At 41.4% G+C, this 14257-nt stretch overlaps 1 protein-coding gene across 1 annotated transcript in view; it reads right to left on the bottom strand.

Annotated features, from left to right (window-relative positions):
• The window catches only part of lamb2l (laminin, beta 2-like), a 59468-nt gene extending 45492 nt beyond the window's left edge, over positions 1–13976 (bottom strand). The window contains exon 1 of the mRNA XM_083975425.1: positions 13823–13976. The gene's annotated coding sequence lies outside the window, so the exon portion shown is untranslated. The remainder of the gene's footprint in view (positions 1–13822) is intronic.
• Between the last annotated feature and the right edge of the window lie 281 nt (positions 13977–14257).

The raw sequence follows: 14257 nt of genomic DNA, 5'->3' as shown, positions 1-14257 counted from the left end.
TGCTATTAACCTTTGACTACGTGTCTTTGTCAGAGTGTCAAAGCAGTGTTGGTAAAAAAAACCTTCACAGGTCTTAACAGTGGTTTTGTTTGTTTACAGTAAATACCATAATTACCTTCAACTTGCTAAAGCTGTGGCTGCTGTTAAACGATAAAAATTACAGCTGTCCTTGTTTAAGTGCCTTGGTTGTGTTGTTGTGACACAAGAGCAAGATGACCTCCTGTCTACATTTGACACAGTAAACCTGTGGTTAAAGGAAGACAAGAGGACGGCTTATAGGAAAGGCCGACTCACTTTGAAAGTGAGCCAGTGCATTTCTAATCCGAGGGAGAACTCTGATCTGTTGCCTGAAATATGACAAATCAACAAGTCTTCACTTAGATCCAGCTCTGTGAACTTAAAGCAGGTTTTTGTTGGAAAGTATTTTTTAAACTCAGCTTGGTAACAAGGATCCACGTGGCCCCACTGCCCCCACTTAATGTTGAGTAACCATTAGCTTAGCATGCAACACTTTCTAAGTAGATCGGCCAACTGTCATGGTTTCAGCCCTCTGACCTCAGCCACCACCTGCTGCTGCTCCTTTCTCAGCTCTGACAACAACAACTACAAAAAACTTTTCTTGCTGTAAATTTTTACTGATGTGACTTGACTTGCCTTCCAAGCCAAACTAGCCTGATGATCTGCAGGTCTTCAGGGTTAAAAAAAAGGCATCACTCTGAAGAGTGAAGCAAGGATCAGAGAACTGTGTTGTCGTTCACTCGTTTGGACGATGACCATGAAAGGTCAGGGGTCATCTTAGTGGAATGCAGATGTAGTTTTGTATTCCCCTGGAAATCTGACAATGTGTGATGCAGTGATGTGCACTGTGGACTAGAAGGCTTTGGGAATGAAGTGACAGGGCTCTTAGAAAAATCTCCCACTACACTGACTTCAATTAAATTATCTGTGTGAGGGGGCTGCACAGCTTTCATCTGTGGAACAACGCACTGCCTCCATAAGTTCAACCACTGAGCGAGTTGAATCTTACACATTCATTTCATTAAAGCAGAAGTAAGCGGAATATTTGTGTTAAAGCAGAAGTAAGCGGAATGTTTGTGTTAATATAAGTCTTAAATAGTTATATCTTCCGACAGCAATCACTAAATATAGAGTGTTTGGTCTGAAACACGGGTCTGTCAGTCACTCTGCTCTGCTCTGAGCCGAGGAGAAAACTTTCCTTGTATCCTACAACCTTTATCCAATGAGGAGAGAGAACGGCATAATACTTCAAAATACTGAAGTTAAGCAATATTCCCGATTCAAAACACAACCTTGTGACCTAGTATGAAATTATTTTCGTAAAAACATATAAAGACAAAATGCTGATTGTCTTTTGGTACACAATTTTTTTTTTTCTTATTTGGATTTAACCCTGGTTAGTTCAGTCTAAAATACAGATTATGTTTCAATAAAGACTGGCTCCTCAGGCAAAGGTTACAGCTCCAACTCCCCATCCATCATGGCCCGCGTGGGCTTGCAGCAGTGTAGCTGAGATAAGGTAGGATGGTAAACCCACTACAGCCCTGCTGCAGAGGGGCCCCTCATTGTACAGTCTCCTGGTTGAAGTAGAGAGGTCTGCAAAGAAGACCTCCACACTGGAACAGGATTTTTAACAAGAACTAAGATATACTTAGATAACCATCATTCTACAGAACATGTGGCATGAAAATCTCAAGCTGCACATGGCTAAGGAGTCGAAAAACCACAGGTTGCACTGTTAAACAACAACAGCATCGTAGGTTAAAGAGTTTAAAGTTTAGCCACAAGCAATGAGGGTGGAAGCACAAGGTCTCATTCAATCTAAACTCTTCACCAGCTGATTCAGCTACAGATAGCTCTAACTGAAACACTGTTAAAACAATGTACAGAGAACAGTCACAGTGTAAGAATCAATATCAGTGCAGTATTAGCAATAGCTGATCGCAGCTTCATACTCACACTGCCTCAGGTCACCTCTCTCCTCAGCACTGCGTGGTCGCAGTTGCTCTCTCTCTGTCTCTGCAGGCCAACTTTGCTTGACAGTGTGTGTGTTATGTGTGTGCGCGCGTGTGTGTAGATTCCCGTACTCCCAGCGTGCACGTGTGCAAACTCCTGGACCCCAGTGTGTATGTTTACGCATGCATGCACATGTGTGGTGTGTATGTGCGCCAGAATGTGTAAAACAAACTTGAAAGCACAACTGATGGCAGCGATGTAAAAACAAGAGGAAACGCCGCCGGCCAATGGGAACCCAGCATGTGCAGCGGGACCCCCCCTTCATTCCTCTCCTCATGCTTCGCCCTCCCTCGCTCCCTCCAGCTCGTCACTGGGGCACTGGGGTGAATGGGCAGCTATTCTTATTCTAATTCCTCTGTCACTCTGTGGGCCACTGGCTCAAAGAGGGGAATGGTCTCCAGGCTTTTGGAATGTACCACCCCTTTCTTCTGGACACGGAGGGAGAGTGAAGGGCAAGAGAGCCAGAGGAAGTCAGGGGAGAAAGAGAGATAGTTAAAACAAGACCAGACAGAAGAAGGGGAGGATGGAAAACTAATGGGAAAAAGGAGTCGGGGAAGAGTGAGAGAGGAGGGATACTGACAGTAATGGACACATTCTGGGGTGTAAACTAGGCCACTGAGCATCAGCGCTGCATCAAACCCACATGAGCTCTGTCATGGCACTTATAGCCTACCAGGAGATGGCCGACAGATGAATGTTTCCCCTTCATCATGACCAGCCCAGATTCACTCCCTGCGCTTAAAGTTTGAACTTTCCCCAAAACCACTCAAGGCCTACATCAAGAAATCAGTCTGGATTGCACCAAAACAGTTCATTGAATTTGAGATCGGCTCTAATAAGAGTTTAGTCCAACTAGGTTTGAAATGTATGAAGGCTACGTTAAAAATGATGCTAGCAGCTGGTTAGCCTAGCAAAGAGAATCAAACATCAATTTGGTACCAACCTAACATTTTATAAGTTGTATTTGCAACACATAGGCCTTTCAAAGTGTTACTAACTAATTTAGTTGCCAGGCAACTAGAGGCCATCCTAGGAAGTTTCCAGTCCAAGAAATACTGCAACAGCTAAAATGAATTAAACTCCATTTTCTTATTAAACAATTTAAAAATGTATTTTAAAAAAGAAAAAGGTGGTGCAGTGGTTATCACTGTCACCTCACAGCAAGAGGGTTCTGGGTTTGAACCCACCGGCCAGCTGGGGCCCTTCTGTGTGGAGTTTGCATGTTCTCCGCGTGCATGTGTGGGTTCTCTCCGCGTACCGGCTTCCTCCCAAAGACCAAAGACATCCAGTAGGTTAACTGTCGACTCTAAATTGCCCATAGCTGTGAATGGTCTGTCTGTCTTAAGAGAAAGAGTCTTAGCATACTTGTAACCAAATAGCCGACACATGAATTTAAAGGTCCAGTGTGTAATATTTGGCAAGGTTTATGGCAAAATCTGAATACTACCCATCAATATATTTGTATAATCGCAATAAAACAAAATTAGTTTGGTTTTCGTAGCCTTATAATTATTATTTTATATACTATACATATAACTTTAGAGAGGATCGCCATCTTGCGCGCTATGTTTGTACGGCAGGCCGAATAGAAAATCCAGCGAGCGTGTCTTTTTGTGCTCATAAATACACCAATGAAGAGGAAGGCGGAAGGAAAGAAGAAGGAGGAGGAAACATAGAGAGAATGAGTTAGTAGTTAGTCGGTAGAGAATAGTGAAAGATGACAACGTTTTTTTGTTGTCTGAGGCCACTGTCACTTTGTTGACAGGAGAGTGATATGAATCCTCTCATCAAACTCTCATCAAATGGAGAAGATGAAATGGAGAAAATGTCAAATCTCAAAGCACAGGGCTATCTGTTGCAGAGGTATTTGTGCTATAATAAAGCAAAATTTAGCTTTAACAATTGGTTCAAGTTAAGCTTGTGGACTTCACATTGGTTGTCTGTCACCTAGTTGGAGTAAAAAACAAAGGGATGTGATAACTGAGCTGGTCTTGGAGATCAGGCCAGGGTCACTAGGTCAACAAGTAGCTGATGATGCCATGACTAGATTATCAACAACCAAGAGAAAGGAATGGGAGATGTGCATTTGTGGTTGCTATGCCCGGACATAGAGATGTGTAAGAGCAAACAAAGCAGCTTTCACCTTTGTAGTGTTCTTATGATATGACCTTTGACCTTTGTTCTAGTTAGAGAGAGAGAGGCCGACTTAACAAAAGAACAATCGGAGGCTCAGATACTGAGATTTTCTCACACAGCACCCTCACCTACTGCTCTGTAATCAGCTGGGACAAAGGATGATCAGGCTCATACCGTGCAAATTTTAAGACAATATTTCACTTTGCAATCACATAACCCTCATTCTCTATTCAGTCTGGCTCCCAGCACAATTCAGGATGCTTTATTTGTCTGAGACCTTAAACTTTTTTAATCCAAGCTCAAGACTTCTAAGAAAAGACCAGAGCAATGTAAACTCTAATATAGGCTATTCAACAGTGCTTGACAAGCAGGCATTTAGTAAAACATGTCAGACTGTATACAGTCTAATTCGCCGACTGTTATTTTTTGAATATTTTAACACATAACAGGCTTAGGTTTTAGGTCCCATGTGGCTTTAGATGTTATCATCTGTGTCTGATTGTATGCATGGATACACATGGTATGTTTGTAATATTTATATAAAAACACATCTAAATACAAAATGGTGTATGTTCAACTCACATACTGTATGAGTGAAGGACAATGGAAGAATAAGATATCATTGTTAGTGGAGCTGTTTCTCTCAGAGACCTTGAGCAGAGACTTTGACTGAAACTCACACACACAGTATCACTACAATAAGATAAGAGGAGACCCGTAGACAGTGTAGTCCCACCTCTATAACTTTGGTGGAACACTGAGACAAAGCCAAGAAATCTTGAGACACTAGTCCAAACAATACCAGGTTCCCATATCCCTGAGCACCATAACACGATAAGCCTGACTGTAAGTTTGTGTACACAGCAGCAAATGAAGGCCTTTAGACTGAGCCACTCAACACACTGCCAGTGCCAGTGGACTGCAGCTCCACACTGTTGTTCAGGTCTTGTAAAACAAGGCTGGGCTGGAAATGGGATCTGATCATTCAGGTGAGATCATGGAGGAAGTTTGCACAAGCAGGTGACTCATTATTTAGAGCAGCTATCTGCACCACTGGCATCTAGTCCAGATGTGTACCCAAAGCAGATGAATCCAAGCACCTGAACATCTGCACCAATGTGTTGAAACAAACTTATTTTGAACTAAATAAAATGTAACACCATATTCAATCATACAAAAGCAAGTCTTGTTATGTTATCTTCATATTGTTCATCAGTGTCGCTATTATTAGCCAACACTAGCCACTTATACTGCTTATACAAAGCCAACCTTGTCAAATTTTATTTATTTTGAGGTTTTTGAGAATTTAACCATTACATTTTGCTAAACCGAAAAGATTTCTGTGTCATTGGCTAACTTTATCGACATCATAACATGTAATGTTCTAGTGTTATAGCTGCTAGAGGATACTTTTTAAACAAACTGTATAATATATTATTTTAAATTAGTTGAGCCATTATTAAGTCATCAACATATTCCCTGGCAAACACCTGCAGGAGCATGTGTAAACCCCTGCTTGTTGTGAAATTCACTGTTTTACATATTTTTAGATTTTCCCTTGGCATAAGACAAATAAAACTTTGAACTGGCATTGAATCAGTCAGGTATTGTACTAAATAAGATGTGTTTACAAAGACAATGTAACAGTTAGATGAGATGATGATGACAGCATGCTCACCTGTAGGCGGTGCAGCTATAAAGCATGCAGCAGCTATGGATTAAAAATAAAGTTACATCTAGCCTCACTCTGTCCAAACTAACACACCCACACACCTCTAAAGCCCAGTAATCAACACCTTATATCTTAATACAGTACAAACCAGTAAAGCAGTAGAGGGAGTAGAGCAGAGACATGTGGAGGAGGCTAACCATCTGTCCAATGGCATCAATGGGGAAGAGGCTAACAATCATAAGAAAAATTACATGCTACTTCATTGTCAGGAGCAGTAACCTCCTGTCTTGGCATAGTGCAGTTGTCAGGCAACCAGGACCATGCAGAACAGAAAACATGAAGTCAGAATCAGACTACAAGGCTTACACAATGGTTAAAATATAACGAGGAATTGTTACACATGTGTTTACTGTGTTGATCAGAATGACCCAGTTCTTCTGTATCAAGTAAAATGGATGGCTGCACTTTTTTGGCACCTTGTAAAAACTTATGTCATTGAAGTCATAAATTCCTGTAACACACCCTGAAGCCACAATGAGTGCTTCCTCCCAAATTAAACTAAATGACAACTGCACAGTCTATGTTAAGTATTTTGAGGAAAGCCCCTTCTAGGCAAACAGCGCTTTATTTTTCAACAGAAATATACAGTATGCTTAAAATTCATACCACTATTTTCCATGATTAAATAAAAAAGAGATACGAAACCAACATTTACAACTTGTTGTACCCACATTATTATTATTATTTTTTTTTACATCTTTGATCTTCAGTCTGAGATAACTGGTAACTCTGCCTGTTAATCCATCAAACGTCTGCTTGGTTTGGCAGAAACAGACCACCCACTACAGGCATTCAGTTTAACCATAGTGTAAAACAGGGAGACGTCTTCCCTTGAAACAACTTCCTAATCCCCTACACAGATCATCAGATTGTCACTGGTGGAGCCGTAGGAAATCTCATAATACTACGAGGGTATTTGCTTAATTTCTTTCTGGCATCCTACAGTAACAACAAAGATTATCTTCGAAGGAACTTCTGCATTTCAGGATCACAGATTCAATGTATTCAATGTAACTGACCTTCATGGCCTTCTACACCACCTACAACCAATGGAAAATGTTGAGGGGCATTTATACAACCAGTGCAGTTTGTCATTACTCCATATTATGTTTTCTTGGATACAACAGCCAGATTTCCGCTGACTGTCATTAAGGGTATCATCATAAAAAATTAATCATTAACTATAAACCAAGCAAGACACACCTGCAAGGCCGACAAATAAAGCTCATGCAAGGACATGACCAGACTGTAGCTGATGATGAGGTTTTGAGGTGATTACATTCAGTGCAGACACACAAGCACCACACCAACCACAATCACCGCATTCATGTTTAGACTAGAAATTAGTAGGTGAGAGGTAGAGGTGAACAGGGCCAGTCTGAGTTTGACTCAAATCCTGTGGAGGCCACAGTCCAAGGAAGTCTGTGCTATTTCTACACAGCGCATGTTAATGGGCATCTTTCAGCAAACATAATGCAAAGAGATCCAGTGCAAAATAGCAGATACAGAAACACTAACATCTAGGTTTGGGGTTTATGACACTGAGCAGTTTTCATCCATTACTTATACTACTCCTGTAGTTCTCAGTTATCCTCACTTGTTTTGTACATCCCATTCATACAGTACACATCAATCTCCTCTATATGAGTTGGTTTATAATAGTTTGCACAATCTAGTACTATGGATTCATTGAAGAAGTCGGTTTTCCTCCTTACACTCATGCTTTAAAGTGATAGTTCAGCTTTTTTGAAGTGGGGTTGTATGAGGTACAAATGGCCATTAAGTATAATATCTGCAGTAGAAAGGCCTCTGGGACACACCCATGACAGCTCACCAGTCTATCATAAAACCAATACACAGAAACAAACGACACCTTTGGGCAACTTTGAGTCTCCAATTAACCTATGTGCATGTTCATAGAGAACCCATACAGGCTCATAGAGAATCCATACAGGGGATTGAACACAGAACTTTCAGACTGTGAGGTGACAATGGTAAACACTGTGGACCACCGTGCCAGCAGAGAACAAGTTGATAACCCCACAGTGCAAACCTCTACCAACAATGACGTGTGGATTGGCAGCGGCAAGAGGAACGTGTATGGAGATTTGACATGGACAAGGTAGACGACCAAAAGCCTGCGTGCAAATGGCATCACAGAGAGTTTCAAGTGAAGGCAGACACATTTTAGACTTGTCTTGACTACATAGTCAATTTTCTAGTATCACGACATCCCTCCAACTGACACTTGTGTCTCACTGTATAGGCACTTGAAAAGCAAAGAGGCAATCAGTGCTTCCTGACAATATAAAAGACAAGCAGGATAAAAATTCTTTTTTAGTAACAAGTAAGGAAATTGCATTTCCTGTTATTGATTAGAGAGCCATTTCCAGTGTAAATCCCCCCTTTGTGTATGTAGCAGCAGAGGGCAAAAAGACCAACCATGATACAGTCAAAGATCTGTGTTATACCCTCAGAGTCCATGTCTATGATTGCAGCTCATTAGACTGACTGAGAGCAATAAAAAACCCACTCAGCTGTCACATGTGTTGTTAACTTTAAGTGTTGATGTAAAGTGAAAACCAAGTTCTACAGGCACTTTGTGTATATTAAATAAAACGGCTTTAAAAGAGACATAAAACATGTACGGAGGTTGGCACTTAGAGAAAGTGGTGGATGTATTTTTCAACCACTTTTTGTCTCAGAGATGTGGGAAAAAAGTGATTTATGAATGATGCTACCAAGAGATATGAGGTGAAGTGTTATTAAATACAAGAATATAGCTGGTGTACGATAGGAGATAGTCAACACACTGACCAAACAATAATAAGACAGTAAAATCAGAGAATGTATTAAAAATATGATTGGTAATTAAGATACATATAAAATAGCTGAGGGATAGGGTTTCACACCTTTTAAAATTTGTTAAACACTTCAAATCATTAATAGATTTTTAATCTATAAAACCTTTATATCCCCTGACTCTAAAAGTAATCATTAGTTGTAGACACTGACATCATCCTAAAACAGGAAGACGAGAGCATGAGAGTGAGACGTGAGGAGGAGCAGTAATCAGGCCCTGTAATCAGCGTGCTACACAGAGGGGCTGTTTTGTATGAGGGGACGTGATTATGAGCGTCGGAGCCTGCAGAGACCTGACAGAGGCTCACATATCAAAGACTCAGTGACAGAGTGATAGGCAGCTGATGGCAAAGAGATCTGTCCTGATCTATAGATTATCAGGCATCCAGGGGCGGGATGAGATGGCCAAGAAGTTAAATCTATGTCTTTTTTTTTCTTTTTCAACCATCAAGACAATTCGTGATTTGTTTTTATGACATTTCAAAAATTCCCAACAAACTTTGAATAGTTTTCTCTATTAAAACTATACACCTACACATCAACAGGGGCTACAAGTTCAAAACCAACAAAGGAACTACTATCCTGTTTCGCGCTCTAAACAGTGTGAAGAAAAACAACAGGAGCAGCAGGAAACAAAACATTCACCATATGGCATTGTACAGATTATATATCAGCAATAACTGCAAAAAACAGTTTGTATTAGCTTTCTTGTTGAGTAAAACAGTGTTTAAGTAGCTAAAACTAATCAGCAGCTTTTGACCTTGTTTTGGACCCGGGGTTTGATGCTGCCAACGTTAGTCACGTTATTGTCATGACTCCAAAGAAAAGCTGTGTCCGAATTCACAAGTTGCATCCTTCAGAGGCTGCATTTGAAAACCAAATGAGTCGCAATGGCCATTTCAAAGGCTCCTTCATATGCAACCTTTATCGAATTTTAGGGCTCCAACTGTTCCTAATCCCATAATACATTTTGATCCACTGTTATTATGGTGTGGAGATGGCGGCAGTGGAGGAAGAGTAAATTGAAATCATTTTACTTACACATTCCATCGCCATGTCCTTTGAGTTTTCTCTTTGTGTTTTCATTTTTCCAATGAGTGATCAGCTAAATGAGCTGCAGCTGTTGAGGTTGCTAGGCAACAGCAGTCACACTTTGGGTAGGCCCAGAAACGAACCGAGCCCTGTTCTGTAGGATAGACCAATGCTCTGGTCCAAACCTCATGGTCTACAGAGGACATACGTCTTCGTAGACGTAGACCATGTCCTCCACAGGATACAGACCCTGATGCAGACACAGCTCCTGTGTCCTAATTTGGGGGCTGCACCCTTCAGAAGCTGCATTCGAACAGCAGGACAACCATAATGCTGTCCCATATCAAAGGTAGCCTACTGCAGGCCCGACCTGAAATGTTTCCTCCCTCTCTTGGGAAACAAAGGCACTAACAGGTGGATCCCACCTGGCCTAATCCCAACAAAGAACCTGAGGATTAACTGTTAAATGCAAGTATTGTGTTTCTGCTAACAGTACAGCACCAAAATCTTAAAGCGTCATCCAGGTTGGTATATTAGAGGAACTACGGTGCTTTGTGAGACACATGTAAAGGTAAGAGGTGGTGCATAAACCATCCATTGGTGAAACTCTTGCATTTTGGTTTGGCCTTTGCAATCTACAATGGCTACGAAGGGCCACACCTTCATGGACTACATCCTCCAATGGACATAGACCCAGAGCTGATGTCACATTAAAGCAGAAGTAAGCGATCCGGGGGGCGGTGTGTGGCGCAGTGGTTAAGGCGGCCGCCCCATGTAGAGGCTACAGTCCTCAACGCAGGCGTCCCCGGTTTGAATCCCGCGTCGGGCAGACCTTACCTGCATGTCATTCCCCCTCTCTCTGCCTCCCCCTTTCCTGTCAATCTCACTATGTGCTATCAAATAAAGGCAAAAACGGCAACAAAAAAAATACTTTAAAAAGTAAGCGATCCGGTCGTTTTGGCTAACTTCCTGTCAGCCGATGGAGTTAGCAGTCCCCGCCCTCGTCCCTACGTCACCACATTCACGCACATCCCTTGGCTGCACACACAGAGAGGACCGCCCCTTTATGCCGTTCTCTCTCCTCATTGGATAAAGGTTGTAGGATACAAGGAAAGTTTTCTCCTCGGCTTACAGCAGAGCAGAGTGACTGACAGACCCGTGTTTCAGACCAAACACTCGGCTTGCTGTCGGAAGATATAACTATTTAAGACTTATATTAACACAAACATTCCGCTTACTTCTGCTTTAATGGCGCTAATGTTGTGTGAGACACACTAACACATACAGTACCTGATCTGTGCCGTTGCCTGCACACTCAGCCCAAATGATTAATGTAAAACCATTTATATAAGTTAATAAATTCTGCTCTTAAACAAAACTTGAGCATCTGAGCCCTCATACTGTACTTGATAGTTACAGTAAGAGGACCTATGCATATCACAGTATCATCACACAGAGGGCTGTGCAGCTTAGTTTCAGTGGCCTCATCAACAATGTGTGCAACATTAAATACAATACTCCAATTAAATGTTTCTTGAACACACAAAACGTGTTACTCATGAGCAACACGCAGTCTCTTCATGCTTAAGTACTGTAGTGCAATTACTCACAATCATTCTTAATCAGCTAATCAAACAACAGAAGCAGGCCTCGCCCCCTCTGGTCGCAAACCACAATCTTAAAAATGAGACAGGAAGATTTAATCACAAAAACAAAACCAGTTTAACACTAGAACCGCCAACATTCCATGTACTCCTAGAACCGCCAAGAGGTCATTTTGACCTCCATTCATTCTAATGCAAAAATGGTAAATGGACTGTATTTATATAGCCATATATATTATATAAGCAGCCAGACACACAACTCAAAACACTTTATAGTAATGCTACACATTCATATACATACACATACTTTACAAAAAATAACAATAGTCGTTGCTAGGCAACCAATATAGACGACTCTTTATTTTTCTATTTTTAGAACAGTGTGTACAAAAATTTTCAAAATTGTTACAAATTTCTGAATTCATGTCCATTTCTCATGAGAGCAAGAAACTGTCATTGTTATGTTCAATGTTTATGAGTAATGTTCATTTGTTATCTGTTTGACACCTGTTTTAACTGTTTGACAACTTTCTAATATCTGAACTCGTGTTGTGTTGTGGGATGAGGTCAAAATGACTAACTAACTAAATAACTAACTATCTAACTAACTAACTGACAAACTGAGTGACTAAATGGACATTATTTAGCCCAGATTGCAATGATTGGAAAATCAGTTTTATAATTTTTTATAAACACACACTGTTCGAAAAATAGAAAAATAAAGAGTCGTCTATATTGGTTGCCTAGCAACGACTATTGTTATTTTTGGTAATTTTGGTTTTTGGTTTTTGGTAAAGTATGTAAAGTATGTGTGTATATGGATGTGAAGCATTACCATAAAGTGCTTTATAATATATATGGCTATATAAATGCAGTACATTTTGCATTTTTGCATTAGAATGAATGGAGGTCAAAATGACCTCTTGGCGGTTCTAGGTAAAATCACTCTTTTTTTCGTTCTCTTTTCTACTAGAATCGTGAAAACGCATAAGATGATGTAGAACACACTTTTAGGAAAAGTCACCGACTGGGAGACATAGAGTTTTTACGCAAACAGAGTTACGTGCATTTTAAGAAGCGAGAGAGGTCAAAATGACCTCACGGCGGTTCTAGTGTTAAGTAAAATAGACATAAAACAATAACAGGTGGGTGTTGTTCCAATACCCTGCAGTCCTAATCAAAGCCTTGGTTTCCTGTTAATCAATTAATTGAGAGGCAGCGTAGTCCCTCCCTGTACACCCTCTCACCCACATGGTCGGTTCTACCATTTGGGGTCTGAGCTACTCGTGGATCCTCTTAACCCTTCAGGTTAGAGTTGATCTCAGCAGCAGGGCGAGAGGCCAGGTCCTTGAGCTGATTAAAGCTGGACTAAGCCCATAGGGGCCATGAGAACATGCACCTCCCAACACACACATGTCTAAATACCCTGACAAGCTGCTGAAAAGAAATAAATGGCAAAGTGGAATTTCTTTGAATTTAAAGGAGCTGCTGAAGAGGGAGAGGAGGAATAGAAATATTTTCACAGTTCAAGATACACCAACACCACCAATTAGGAGAACATGCTTTTCAAAGCTAAATGTAGATATTTATTGTTGCCTTGTTTTAAATAAAATCTAAACATTATTCATTTATATCAGTGTAGATGGTGAATCTGAACCCACTCCATTAATCTGTCTGGTTAATCTGGTAGGAATGTGTGCAACAGTGTCACAAATCTGCCCCCAAGCCAGGGGTGTCTCAGACACACACACACACATGGAACCACACACTTCAGCTTTCTCTTGTTTCTTCAGCACAGGTCTGAGTCAACTTCTGGTATTTGATGTTTTGCTTGTTGGCTGGATTTCACATCATGTCTAACCAAATATATCTTAGTAAAGAATGTCTTTGATAAATTGTAATTGTCATCTGATACTTGGTTTTCCCACAAAGAAATGCATCCCATTTTCTACATTTTCCTCAAAGAAACTTTATGCACAACAGCCCAGAAAACAACAACAACCTGCATGCATCATGCTGCTTTACACTTTGTGCCTCATGCAATAATGCACAGGTTATTTTTCTTTCCTTTTTGGGGCAGTAGCATCCTGGAGTTAATCTCCTGCTGACTGGTCAAACATGCAGCTCAATGAGAAAACCACCTCAATAAGAGTTTGTGGTTGTCCTGCAAAGGGTTGCACTTTATCATAAACACTGACAATTGCCTAAGAGTGAAATAAACCTGAAAACATTTAAAAACACAACAGTCAAAGTTTCCATTGCTGTGCCAGTATTAAAAGGCTATTACAGTAGCACCACGGGCGACCACGGGACACACGATTCATATAAACTTCCATTGCCCCCGTAGGAGTATCATGGTGAATAAACTTTACAATGATGTTTGTGCGTAGTTTGGTTTCAGTGAAGATTAGATGGAGCTCACCTGCTCAGTAGTTTTCTTCGGCTCCCTCCCTCTCTCACTCACACACACACACAGTCACACACGCACACAACTTTCTCCCTCTTTCGCTTTCCTTCTCCCCCTCTCTCTGTCTCTCTCTCACACACACACACGCACACACACGCACTCTCTCCGCTCCGTCCGGCTGCACCGCCCGTATGAGCTCAGTGTCCGGTGGAGCAGCGGTACAGCCTGCACGCAGCTCTGGGCTCATCCTGCCCGGGAGGAGGTGGAGCCGAGCCCCGCGTGTCACCGGCAGCTCTACACCCCCGCCCCGGGAAAACACGAGCAGGTACAAGGCCCCACAGAGCTGGACTCCACCCAGCTGTGTCGGCCCAAGCTCACAGTGCAGTGGTTAAAGATTACTCACTACCACCTCAGGTTTAAGGCTGCTGCATTTGCCGTGAATCCCGTGAC

This window comes from Trachurus trachurus, assembly GCF_905171665.1.
Source record: "Trachurus trachurus genome assembly, chromosome: 7".
NCBI lineage: Eukaryota > Metazoa > Chordata > Actinopteri > Carangiformes > Carangidae > Trachurus > Trachurus trachurus.
Note: the sequence above shows the minus strand (reverse complement) of the source record. Positions and strands in the feature narration are given on the sequence as shown.